This window comes from Globicephala melas, chromosome 6 (assembly GCF_963455315.2).
Source record: "Globicephala melas chromosome 6, mGloMel1.2, whole genome shotgun sequence".
Classification (NCBI taxonomy): Eukaryota; Metazoa; Chordata; class Mammalia; order Artiodactyla; family Delphinidae; genus Globicephala; species Globicephala melas.
The window spans coordinates 58,547,959-58,560,831 of record NC_083319.1 but is presented as its reverse complement, the minus strand read 5'-3'; the positions used below and the strand labels follow the sequence as shown (position 1 = coordinate 58,560,831).

The 12,873-nt window shown below is 38.7% G+C and overlaps 1 protein-coding gene across 16 annotated transcripts in view; it reads left to right on the top strand.

The window, feature by feature from the left end:
* The window catches only part of PTPRD (protein tyrosine phosphatase receptor type D), a 2,143,764-nt gene that overhangs the window by 2,031,766 nt on the left and 99,125 nt on the right, over nt 1–12,873 (top strand). The window lies entirely within an intron of this gene.

Here is a 12,873-nt window from a genome sequence, read left to right as displayed (position 1 = left end):
ATATTCGGGTAGAAAACCGTAAGAGGAGCCCTAACCTCAAGTGGCTAGAGGGATATCAACTATGTGAAGAAGCTCCATGTAAGAGAACGTGGCGCAGTGGTGCCTGCGGCAGTCTGGATATTTGCATGGACTTTCTAAAGTCTTTAAACATTTCAGATTTTGATTATTTAAATTATTGTGCTGGCTAAGCAAAACCTATCTGTAGCCCCGTGTACCTTCTGCACCTTCAAGAGCTGGTAACCTTTTATGCAGTTTACACACTCCAGCATCTTTGTCAAATATTTGATAGAACGCAAAGGAGATTTTGTTTGTTTGCTCATTGGTTGAGTTACATTTTCCTGTATTCTGTTCTAAGCATTTAAGAGAACGTTTTCAATTTTAGGAAACACATTGGATTGTGAATTGTCTTTATTTTCTAAACGGGCTGCTTCTTATTTCTTTCCTGTTCTTCCTCTTAGTCATAAAGGCTCTTTTTAAATTATGCAGTATTCTTTAAAATAGTTTCTGGTTTGAGGCTTGAGGCTGAAATTTGAGTTTTAAAAAGAAAACAAGGCATGTGATGAATGCCATTTGGGGCAACGTAAAAACTCTTAGCTGAGTGTGTTAGTTTTCACCAACCCGAATCTTTCACTCCTCCAACCTCCTCTTTATTGTTATCGTGAGTGTTGTTACTGTTATGCTTAGTGTTTCGCTGTGTGTGATATGATGGGTCACCAAAAAAAATAAAACTCGATAGCTCAACCTGTTAATAAGCTATTAATTGTCAATACCACTGACAGTATTTGCATCATTCAGGCAATCTCAGTTGTATGCGTTGACTACAATAACCGGCCTCCTTTAAATATGGAATTTCTCCAGAAATGCTACATGTAAAGACACACTAATGATACTCATTTAGCCATTAGATTAGAAGTGCTCCTTGAAAGTAGTTACAAACTGCATGCTGGCAGCATTCCCATTAAGAACTCCCCCAGTAGCCGTTGACATGATAGCCCACACTGACTACCATTTATCACAACGATGATCTGTGATTAAAGCTCCCTGGGCATGAATTGACTCTACGGTGCCTTAACAGCCATGAAGGGGATATTTAAGTGATGTATTCATCTGTGATAATATGATAAAGACCTCTACATAATATTTTAGGCCATAAGCAACACATGGAAAAAAATTTTTTTTTGCATATTATCTCCATATAAATTTGAATAGATTTTTCATTGGTTTTCAGTGAAGAAAATGGAGAAAACAAACACAAGTCATTCTTTTCAAACATGTAATTATTTTGGCATAATCACTATGGATTAATGTTTACTCAGACCTCTCAAGATGGGTAAAGCTAAATTTGTTACTTTGATTCTAAGACTAAAGCAGAAGTTCAAGGCATGAAACCTGTTTGCACTGATCCTGAGGTCAGGATAGGAGGAAGTAGGCTTAAATTATAGCACAGTATTATTAGATCATGTGAGAGACTTCCTTTACTGTAAAGAAAATTGGTCTCAGACATCGGATTCAATGACAGCTGGAAGAAGGAACCTGAGAAATTAGTATAACTGCATCCTGAAGGTCTTTACAATTACTTTAGGCTTTTATTTTCTGCAGTGCAACTGCCCAGTCCTACTAGAATTTAAGTCCAGAATTTGAGGATGGCATCTAGAATGCAGGGAACAAAGTCCTCCTTAAATGCGGCATCACTGTCAAAGTCAGTACATCAGGCCGGTGAATGTTTAGACTGATTCATAATAGTTGTGTAGGTCTTGCCAAATAAACTCTTAGCCAATGCCTATATATGGATCATTTGGAAGCCTAATTAAAATCCAAATTCCTGGTCCGAACTTCAGAAACGCTGGTTCAGTAGTTCAGCCATGGCAATTAGAAATGCCCATTTTATTTCTTTTTCCCCAGTTTTATTGAGACATAATTGAAATTTAACATTGTATTAGTTTAAGTCATATGATATAATGATTTGATATATGTGTATATTGCAAAATGATTACCACAATAAATTTAGTTACAATCTATCACCTCATATAGCTACAAACTTTTTTTCTTGTGACAAGACCTCTTAAGATCTACTCTTAGCAACTTTCAAATATACATTATTGTTAACCATAGTCACCATGTTGTATATTACATCCCCAGGACTTATCTTATACAGTTAACCCTTGAACAGCATGGATTTGAACTGCACGAATCCACTTATACATGGATATTTTTCAATAGTAAATGCCAACTACAAATTGTACATGTATTAACTCCTGCATTTGCATTGCTCAAGGGTCAACTGTAAAATGGAAGCTTTTGACCACCTTCACTCATTTCTGCCATCCTCCACCCGATGCCTCTGGCAACCACCAATCTGTTCTCTCTTTCTAAAACAAAAATTTTTTTTTTCAGATTCCACGTAAGTGAGGTCATACAGTATTTGTCTATCTGGCTTATTGCATTTAGCATGATGCCCATGCCCTCAGAGTCCATCCATGTTGTTACAAATGGCTGAATTTTCTTTAAGGTTGAATAATATTGTGTGTGTGTGTCACCCTCCAATCACACACACACACGACCCTCTGATCTTCATTTCACCATTTCCTAAGATGGCAAATATATCTGTGTATGAGATTTGTTTGACAGGCATCACAGTCAGCATTATCATTATCAACATCATATACAGGAATCCTATTTATATCAGATTGGCTATAAGTAACCACAGCCCCTAGAGTTTGCTTCGTGGAAAATAAAGGGTCGTTTGTTTTATCTATTATCTATTATAAATGTCTTGATTTATTTATATAGAGCCAAAGGCTACCCATGCAGGTATGCTTCAAGAGCTGTTATCTAAAGTAAGTGAGACAGAGAAACACAAATATCATTTGATATCACTTATATGTGGAATCTAAAAAACATTACAAATGCATTTATTTACAGAACAGAAACAAACGTAGAAAACTTATGCTTACCAAAGGGGAAGGAGGGGGGCCTAAATTAGAAGCTTAGGATTAACAGATACACACTACTATAAATAAAATAGATAAACAACAAGGTCCTACTGTATAGCACAGGGAACTATATTCAAATATCTTTTAATAATCTATATTGGAAACAAATCTATAAAAAGAATAGAGAGAGAGAGAGAGGGAACTGAATCACTTTGCTGTACACCAGAAACTAACACAACATTGTAAACCAACTATACTTCAAGAAAAAATTTTAAAAATTTAAAAAAGAACTGTTATCTGAAACTGGAGGACTGTAGAGATTTTCCAACACCCTCTCTGAAACTCTCATCTTTGTGTTTTTCCCTGGGCTGCTCTATTCTTTCCCCTGTACAGGCCAGCTTCTTCTGTTTCTCCCACCCACGTACAGAAAATATATCCTTTGATCATATTTTCTTTTACATAGAGTCCCCCTAAAGAAAGAGACAATTCTTCTTGTCAGTCAAATTCCAAATGCCAGAGAACAAACTCTAAACTTCAGTTGACTCATTGGGTTGTGAAGACACACATTAGGACATAGCCGCTAACAGCCCATCCCTATATATCTGGTTCCTTCCTTGGATTGAAGAGAGCGAAGTTATTTCTGAGCTGGAGGAGGAACCAATAATTATCCACGATACTGCCGTGGAAAAGCACCATGCTAAGTGCTAAAGGAATGTAAAACTTATAAGAAACCTTTATTTCCAGGATGTCTAGAAGGCAAACTTAGATATATACCCTGTGCCCCACCCCCAAAAAATACTAAGAAGACCATCTAGAAGCTAATCCTAAGTACTAAGGCAATGCTGTTGGGACTCAGTAAAGGTACTGAAGAAAAGGTAGTACTGAGAGTATAACTTGGAAGAACAGGAGTAAGAAGCATTTTGTCAGGTGGACAATGTACTTCAGGTACGTTATAGATTTTATACCTTTATTTTCTACGTTGAGAAAATAATCCCCCTTTTAAACAGTTACAACAGCAAATTTTCTTCCAGCTTCCTAACAGCTGACTTACAAATTACTTCTTGGACCACAGTCCATCCTGCCATGGCAGTTAGACAGACGTGAATAGTTATCAAACATCTAGTTTCAAATCTGTCATCACTAGCTCTTTTTAGTGGTATTATCTTAAACATATATATATATATATACACACACACACACATATATATATATATTTTTTAAACTACTACTATATCCGGTATCTTGTAATAAACTATAATGGAAAGGAATCTGAAAAAGAATATATATATTCTTTGCCGTACACCAGGAAAACTAACACAACACTGTAAATCAACTATACTTCAATTAAATAAATAAAATAAAATAAAACTCAACTACTCTGAAGATCAGTTTTTTTGTTGCAATCGGAGAAGGGCGAGAAGCTGTGGTTCACAGAAGGCCTACCTTTGACCTATTTTGTTCCCACCACAAAGTCCGGTCCCAGTGTCTTTGCTGCCATCTGTGGGAAGTCTCTTATCTTTAATCTCAGCCCCCGTGTGTCTCCAGCATTTAGCATCCTAATGTGCTGAGAGTTTCTTCCTGTACTCATGGCAACACTCTCGCATCTCCAGTCCGTACAGTCGATAGTGAGTCTCTTATCTGAAACATTCCAGATAACAGTGCCCTGTCTTTCCATTTTAATGACAGCATGTATGTGGCACCTTTGTCTAATAAGCTAAAATCTTCACAATACTGGTGAGACAGGTAAAGGAAAAAGATATATTACTTCCTCATGAATAATGACATGTATCAAGACAGTGCTAAGATATATAGAGACATTAAAAAACATTGCTTCGATCCTATTTTTAAATGTTTAGAGCTGGAACAGACGTCAGAGATCATGTAGTTTAACCTTCTCATCTTAGAGGTAGGGAACAAGAGATTGAGAAAGGAGTGACTTGCTCAGGTTCACACACCTAGTATGAGGCTGAACCAATCCACAAATTCACGCCTTCTTGTTCTTAGAAGAACACCGTACCTTAACTCACCTGCTCTAGACACCAAAATATTTTACTGTTTGTTACTTACTACGTGTTGATTATAGAGTCCGGAAACCTAAGTCTTCAACTAGATCAATACTTATTCTAAAATTTTTTTTTGAAAATGTCATAGTAACCAATTTGCGTTACATGATTTTCACTGGGAAAACCAGTAGTTTTTCTACGACGTGCTAAGGACACATTTCTTTTCTCCATAGACAGTTTCTTCATTTCCACTGGTAAACGTTATATTTCTCTACAGAGGGACAAATTGTCTGTCATCAAAGCAATGACCACAAAAGAAAACATTTCTATTTTCCCTAGAAAAAGGCTCTCGATGTATCGGACCACGTGTGTGTGCCAGGGTGCATTCACAGGCAGAAAGCCTTCGTTGCTCATGTTTTATAAACCTCCAAGCATTCATAAGGCAAAATTACTTTTCATATCTGCTTTCAACTATTTTATAATTTATGTGTAAACTCATGACAATGGACATGCATTAGAGCCTCACAGAGATGCAAACAAGAAACCAAACACACACACACGCACACCTCTCTGACTTTTTGGCTAGCTTTCAATGCACTGAAGTTTTCTGCTAAGTGACTCCTCTGTCTTTCTGAAGTAAGAAAGTGGTGGCTGACAGAGATCTATTTTCATCTTTTATGCGGAGTTGACGAGTGGAATTGACCAGGGAAAAGCCTCCATTTGTAAATATTTTTTGACACGTGAGTCACAAGAGATTTTTTTTTTTTTAGTTTTGAACAAATTATGGTGGCTTGTGTAATAGATGAAAAAATGAATGATTTTATGAAATAAAAAGTACCAACCTTTTCATACCTGGGTTAGATAAACCAAGTTAAACTTCCTTCCTTCAGGGGGGACGAATGGCAAAATTTACTATTCCAAAGTGGAACATCCTGATACTGTAGCAATGGGGGTGAGAGTAGGGGAGTCATTATCTACTTTCTTAAGAACACGGCAGTTGGCCTGCTTCAGATTGGGCCCAAACCCCTCTGCATGCCACTCAGGGCCTTGTACTCACTGAGCTAACAGTGCGGGTAGCATGGCACAGTGGCTAAGAACACAGGCCTTTGAGTCAGGCTGTTTGGCTCAAGCTGTGTGACCTTAAGCAAATAACTGAACCTCTCTGTAGTTTACTTTATCTCTAAAATGGAAGTAATCATAGTACCTACCTCGTAGGTAACTAAAAAGAAATTAATACATATGAAATGTTCAGCAGAGTCCCTGATACAAGTGCTCAGTAGTCTGAGTAGGTACTATTTCATCAAATAAATGCCATCAGTTTTAAGATGCACATTCCTTTCAGAGACGTGAAAATGTGAAAAAAATAAATGTCTTTGAATCAGTGAAACCCTGGCCTCTTCCCATCCCTGTCATTGGTCAGACCCCTAGGGCTCTGCTGAACTCAGTTCAACAACAACAACAACAACAAAAAGTCAAAGAAGAAAAAAAGAAAACTTGCTAATTTAAACCAGCACAATTAGCACTAGGTTGCCCTCTCTTTTATTCTACTCATTTCCTGTGTTTGAATATAAGCTTCTCCTGGTCAGATGTTATGCCTCTCTGTATGCTGTTGGCCACGCGGCAACAAGCTCACCACTGGGCCTTCAGCAGATGATTAACCAAAGTGTGTGTCTGGATTGGTTTCTAAGTAAATTTACAGTTCATGGAAACTCTTTGTTGTGCTCAAAATTGCTAGTAGGAACAACAGGAGTGAACAGAACAGTGTCTTTCTCTAAAAAGAGCTGCTCTTCTCATCCCCACCTGATTTATCAGCAGTTGAAGCCTTATTTTCAGACCTGTTTCTCTCAGAAGATAGACTGTCATTATCTTTGGACAGTACAGAAGTGAATGCATTTTAATGCAGACCCCTCAGATTTAACTCAAACGTACCTACTGATTAAACTCCCAGTACGGTTTTTAGAGTAAAGATGGGCCTGCCACCTGGCAGTCTGAGAAGATGCTTTCTTTGTTCGTAGCTAAGGCCAGCCTCATCAAGTAAGATATAAAGGCACAGAGAGTCCATTCCCGGCTGGCTGCCATTCTGCATCTTGTAAACAAATCTAGCAGCACACAAAGACACAGCAGCTCACCTTAGAAGTAATGTTACATCCAAAACCAGGGTGTGTGTGTGTTTATAGTCTTTTATTCTTTCTGCACTTCTGTAGCTGTGAGAACTCAAACTGCAATCAAATTCTCAAGTTTCAAAGCTTATTTTTATTTGGACTTCTTTAATGTTCTTAGACCCACTTTTTAAAAACCTCAAACATTTTCCTTGCCAAGGTTAAACTCCATTATCTTTAATACTTGAGCTTTGTATTTTTTCTTCTGGGAGGCAAAGCGGCATCTTGGGGGAATCTCATGTAACTTTAGTTTTCTGTTTCTCAATCCTTGTTCTCACACAAGTTTGCCATAACTAATTGGCCCTTAACCATCACTGGACATTGTCCAAATTGTCTTTCCACCTGCTCCCATGTGGAGCCCAAGGCTCTCAGGAAACAATTAATCCTGAAGTGTCTCTAGTTCCAAAGCAAGCTTTCAACTTCAAAGAGACGACAGCAAGAACTAAAAAAGAGACCACTTTTTGAGTTTTGTTTTGATTTTAAAATGAAGTTGGGGTTTTAGGGCCAGAGTGATAAGTGTGCACTTAGAGGGTTACAATAGCAGATGCGGGAGCGAGCTTTGAAGTCAGGGAAAACAATGTTCATATTTTAACTCTGCCAATTAGTAGCTGTGCTGCTTGACCCTGAACCAGTTACCGCGCCTCTGGTGGCCTTGGATCTCTTATTTAAGATTAGAATATTAGTATCTACTCATAAGGTTGTCAGGAAGATGAATATATGTCAGGCACCTGGCCTCTTGCCTTTATGCTTCTTTACGAAGCAAGCATGAAGTAAACAGAAGTGGCCCACAATGTTGTGAACTTTAATACTCACGACCTACCTATTAGTCACTTAATAGCACTGAATTTGTTTCACTGCTCATTTTATCTGCTATAATATTCCCTTCTTCTGCCAAAAAGAAGCTCTATGAAAGCAATTAGGAGAAGGTGAGCGGAGATGAAGACCGAGCATGGCTATGATGTCTGCAAAGTTCTTTTCACATTTCATACGTAATGGAATTTCTGGAAATTAAATCCACATTAAGTATCCAGAAAGATTCAATTTCACTGATGAGTAGAACCTGTCCTCCTGTCTGTGCCATGAATTTGAATGCCACTAGACAAGCTGTTTAACTCCCCCATCTCAGTTTCCTTCTTTATAAAAGGAGCAGTTTGAATGCCTTTGTCTATTTGACAAACATTACTGCAAAATAAAAAATGATCAAGAAATAAGCTTTGCCATGGATGAGTCCATAGTCTCCTAGGAAAAACAGAAAAGGAACCAGTAATCATAAAACATGGTGGGTGGTGCTGGGAGAAGGGAGCTTAGGAAGGGGCAGGTACGGAGGTGAGGCTTTCCCGAGAGCATCTGAGTTGAAAAGTCACTGAAGTTTGCTAGAAAAGGAAGACCTCAGGCCGAGGGAGATGCACATGCAGAGTCATGGACATGAGAAGAGGCCTGACTTATTCGGGGGACCCCGATGTGTTCGGTACCTGTCACTGCAATGTCAGGGTGCTGCTGTGGAGAGGTGAGGCGGATGCCAACATGCTGAGGTGTCTGCACCAGGTGATCTCAAAAGTATGCTCAAGTCATGGGAATGATTTCCTGCCTCTGATCCTAAAGCTGCAAACGCCCCGGGAAAAAAATAAGTGCATCTGGGTTTATATCACTTTTGAGTATAGCTTTTGGGTAGAATTTTAACAATGCTGCAGGAAAGGATTGGAGCAAGGGATGTCCTTTCTTTCTCTCTCTCTCTTTCTCGCTCTTTTTCTCTCTCTTTCTTTCTTTCTCTAAATGGTAGTGGCACTATTATTCGCCATGGTTTTTCTACTGTGGTTGAACAGGTTGTCGTTCTATTTGAAAAACAGTTGTGGAGCACAGCACCATGTTGGAGAGTGATAAAAGCATTAAGACATTACATGAACATGAACCTGTGGATTTAGCAACGCCTTGGGAAGCATTAGTCTTTTAGTCATCACAGATGCGGCAATTGGAATATTTGGCTTTTAACTGACAAGTTCATGTATACAGCATAATGAGAACTGCATTATTTCTCAGTTGCTGCGTAAGTCTCCTTAATGGTGGGTAGTTATCAGTCGTCCAAACTCCAGCTCATGGAGATCCCTGAGTTAGTTCATTCTTGCTTTTCTCTTCTCTTCACCCTCCCCTCCCTCCTCTCTCTCACTCTCCCCCTCTCCCTGTCCCCCAACCCCCGCCTCTGCCAGTTTTGCAGAATATTTCTTTATACCTTCTTCCATGGTATTAAGCTGCACAACATTTTAATATTATGATAATATTATCTAGCCTTTCTATAGGGCTTCACTGTCTAAAAAGTGCTTTCAAGGATAATGATAACATTTGTGTAGCAGTTACTACATTACTCTTCACAATACATTACATATATTAACTCATTCAGTCTTTCCACATAGGTACTATTAGTAGTCCCATGTTACAGAAGAGGGTACTGACCTGAACTACAGGAAAGTTAAATACCCTGTCCAACTTGTCACATAGCTAGTAAGTGGCAGAGCTTGGAAATGAACCTGCATGGCTTGGTGGCGGGGTGATATACGGACCACAATAAATAGTTCCCTCTGCTGGTTGATTTCCTTCCAGAACAGTTTTCATTATGGTCTTAAAATGAAACAAATTATATGTCACTTTCTATTAAACTACTTGTTTTTTCTGATCCAAAATAAGGCACATTGGCCCATATTTCTGATTGGTGTAATTATATTATTTTTGGTTTTCAATATCATGGACAGTCTTTGAACAACAACAAAAAAGGACTTGGTTTGCTTTGGATAAGAAACCTCATACCAGCCTCCCTCTTTGTGTTCTTATTTCTATTTTATTAAAAATTAGAAAGTGTGAAGATGAACAGTTATCGTTTATCCCTGAAAATGCAGAGCTAGCACTCCAACTCGAACCTTGTTGAACAGAGAATGCTATATCCAGTAAGTTGGACTAGAAATCATCAACTGACGAACTTGACTCTGTAACTTTTCCCATATAATAGTGACTGCATTTGTCTTCCAATCTTGACCAGTTCACTAGGCAAATAAAGTGAAGAGAGGGAGCAGAAATGAATGTTTGAAGGATTGGAAGGTATAAAGAAAGACCCAGTCTTAACTCTCAGAGAAGATAGTAGGTATTGATTTGCTTCTTGTCTTGACATTTTAAACTGCAGAAGAGTCTACTTACTTCTTAAATCCTGAAGATTAAAAAAAAAAAAGTGAAGAAATATGCTAGCAAAATGTTCTCTTCTTCGTCTATCACCAGTTCAATTCCAGCTTCATTTAGATAAAACCCACGATGAAAGGAAAACTTGTTCACTACAGTAAATTAAGTTTCATAAGTCTATTAAAATGATGTAAAGTGACATTTACCCTTAAGATTTTTAAAACATTCTTCCATATATGCAAAATCTTAAGTTTCTGCAATTTAATTTTTTTTTTTTTTTTTTGCGGTACGCGGGCCTCTCACTGTTGTGGCCTCTCCCGTCGCGGAGCACAAGGCTCTGGACGCGCAGGCTCAGCGGCCATGGCTCACGGGCCCAGCCACTCCGCGGCATGTGCGATCTTCCCGGACCGGGGCACGAACCTGTGTCCCCTGCATCAGCAGGCGGACTCTCAACCACTGCGACACCAGGGAAGCCCCCTGCAATTTAATTTTTTATAGGAGCTGAATGATTAAAAAGATAGAAACTGTTACTTCACAATCAGAAGTTTGCCCTATTTCAAGACGGCAAAGTGTACAAACGCATTGCCTACGTATAGGTATTTCCATTCACTTCAGGGTTTACTGTTACTGTTTTGTTTGTTTTAGCTCCAACTTTTGTTTCTGCTAAAGTGAACAGTATGTCAAGTGGCCTGTAAGTTAATGAGCTGGATTGATGAGGCAGAAGCTTGGCATCAGATCGATGATTGCACTGAGTGACCTTTTATGATTCTCCCTAACCCTAGAATTCTGTTTCTCTGATTGTTATAAAACATGATTAAAAGTAGATATTATATAGAGGAGGTTCTGATGCCTGGTTTTCCTTTTGTTTCTCATTGTGGTCATGCCCCACGCCAACCCTGCAGGCTAAGGTCAAATCTCTTCTATCCGTGTTCTGTAACTCAGGAGTGCGGGCATGGCTGAAGTGATTGAGAAACCGTAATGAGTATAGTTAATGAACAGTGAAATGCTTCCTCCCTTGTATTAAGAGCAGTTAGGGTACCGCATTAGCGATGGTAGAAGAACTTGGTCTCCTTCCCCCCTCCCCCCCCAAGGTAATTAATTGACCTCCTTGTCATCAGTTGAGACATGAGGAGAATAAAAGTTTCTGCCTGAGCGTTGGAGTTGGTGGAGGTTGCTGTGCAACTGGGCATTGATTTCCCTTTTTGTTTCTTTTCTATTCCTTCCATATTGATCCTTCCCGTCACAGCTCAAGGAGTCTCCCATTACCTTAAAAAACAAAACAGAACACTGTCCGAAAGTTTCAGAAGTTTGAATCTAGTGTCATAAAGTTTCCACTGGGAATTATATTTGAGGATTTTCAAAATCTTCTAGTCTAGTCTACCTCTGTTGTTTTACTCAAGATATGACATTTTCCTGGAGGTTAAGAGACAGACATGGCTGAAGTCACTCAGCCAGTTTCTCATCTAACATTATATATAACAGCTGATGTTTTTCTGGTAGACTCCCTAAATAAAAATACACTAGTAAGTAAATAGAAATATTCTCAAAATAAAACTGTAGTAATACATGTTAAAGTCAGGTTAACTTGAAACAACAAAGAAGTTTTGCTGTCTATATGAGAACCCAAATTATGAAAAGAACTAGGTAGCTATCAAGGTTTGCGATAACAGAGGTGACTTTTATTTATTGAAAGAAATAAGATGGTTTTAGGCCAAAAGCAAATTTATGTGATATATTTGGTATATTTTTCTTCATTATTTTGAGATAGAATTCCTGTGTTATAAAGTACAGCATTTAAAGTGTACAATTCACCGGATATACTTTATATTTGAATATTAAATGGATATATTATCAAGAATCAGGGAGACCACTAGGCTTTTTTCCCCTACATTTTCATGAAGATTTATGCTTCTTTGGTTTGCAACACGTTTAAACACCTGACAGAGGGAGCTCTTGGCTCTGTGGAGTTGTTTGCAAATGCCAGTGTCAGAGTCTGGGGAAAGCTTGAGTAAAAGACCAATATTACGGTGAGACAGGTGGCTGGCACTGTGTATGTGGCAAGTTTGATTGACTCTTCGCTGTGCTTGAATCCATGGTATAGCAAGGGATCATAGTCTCTATTGTTTTACTGGTGTGTTTTCCACTAGAATCGAGCTTTTTCAGGGCAGGGAATGTATCATATTTATTGGGGTATCCCTGTGACTAGCAGGTAATATTGGGGTATTTACCCGTGACTAGCATGATGAATGTTACTGGAATGAATGTAGGAATAAGTGTAAAAAATGAATAGGAACATGGTATGCTCTTCACATCTCCCTTTTCCCAAGCATAGACACACAATATCAAGATGGACATCATTTATCAAATCATGAATAGAGATGCTTCATTAGGTTATAATATTACTGTACTGCAGCATAGGTCCTATGGGAACAGACGGGCGGCAACCTCATGGGCAATGGTCTTCTATCTAGGTGGAGAATCAACCTTCGGCTTCCTTGGTGGACCTCCCTTGGGCAATATATTAGTAGGACAGTGCGGGAGATCAAGGTTATCTGACAGGGATTCTGCACAGATAGGGAAGCCATTCATTCCTGTGCATAACCTAAAGCAGCAGAA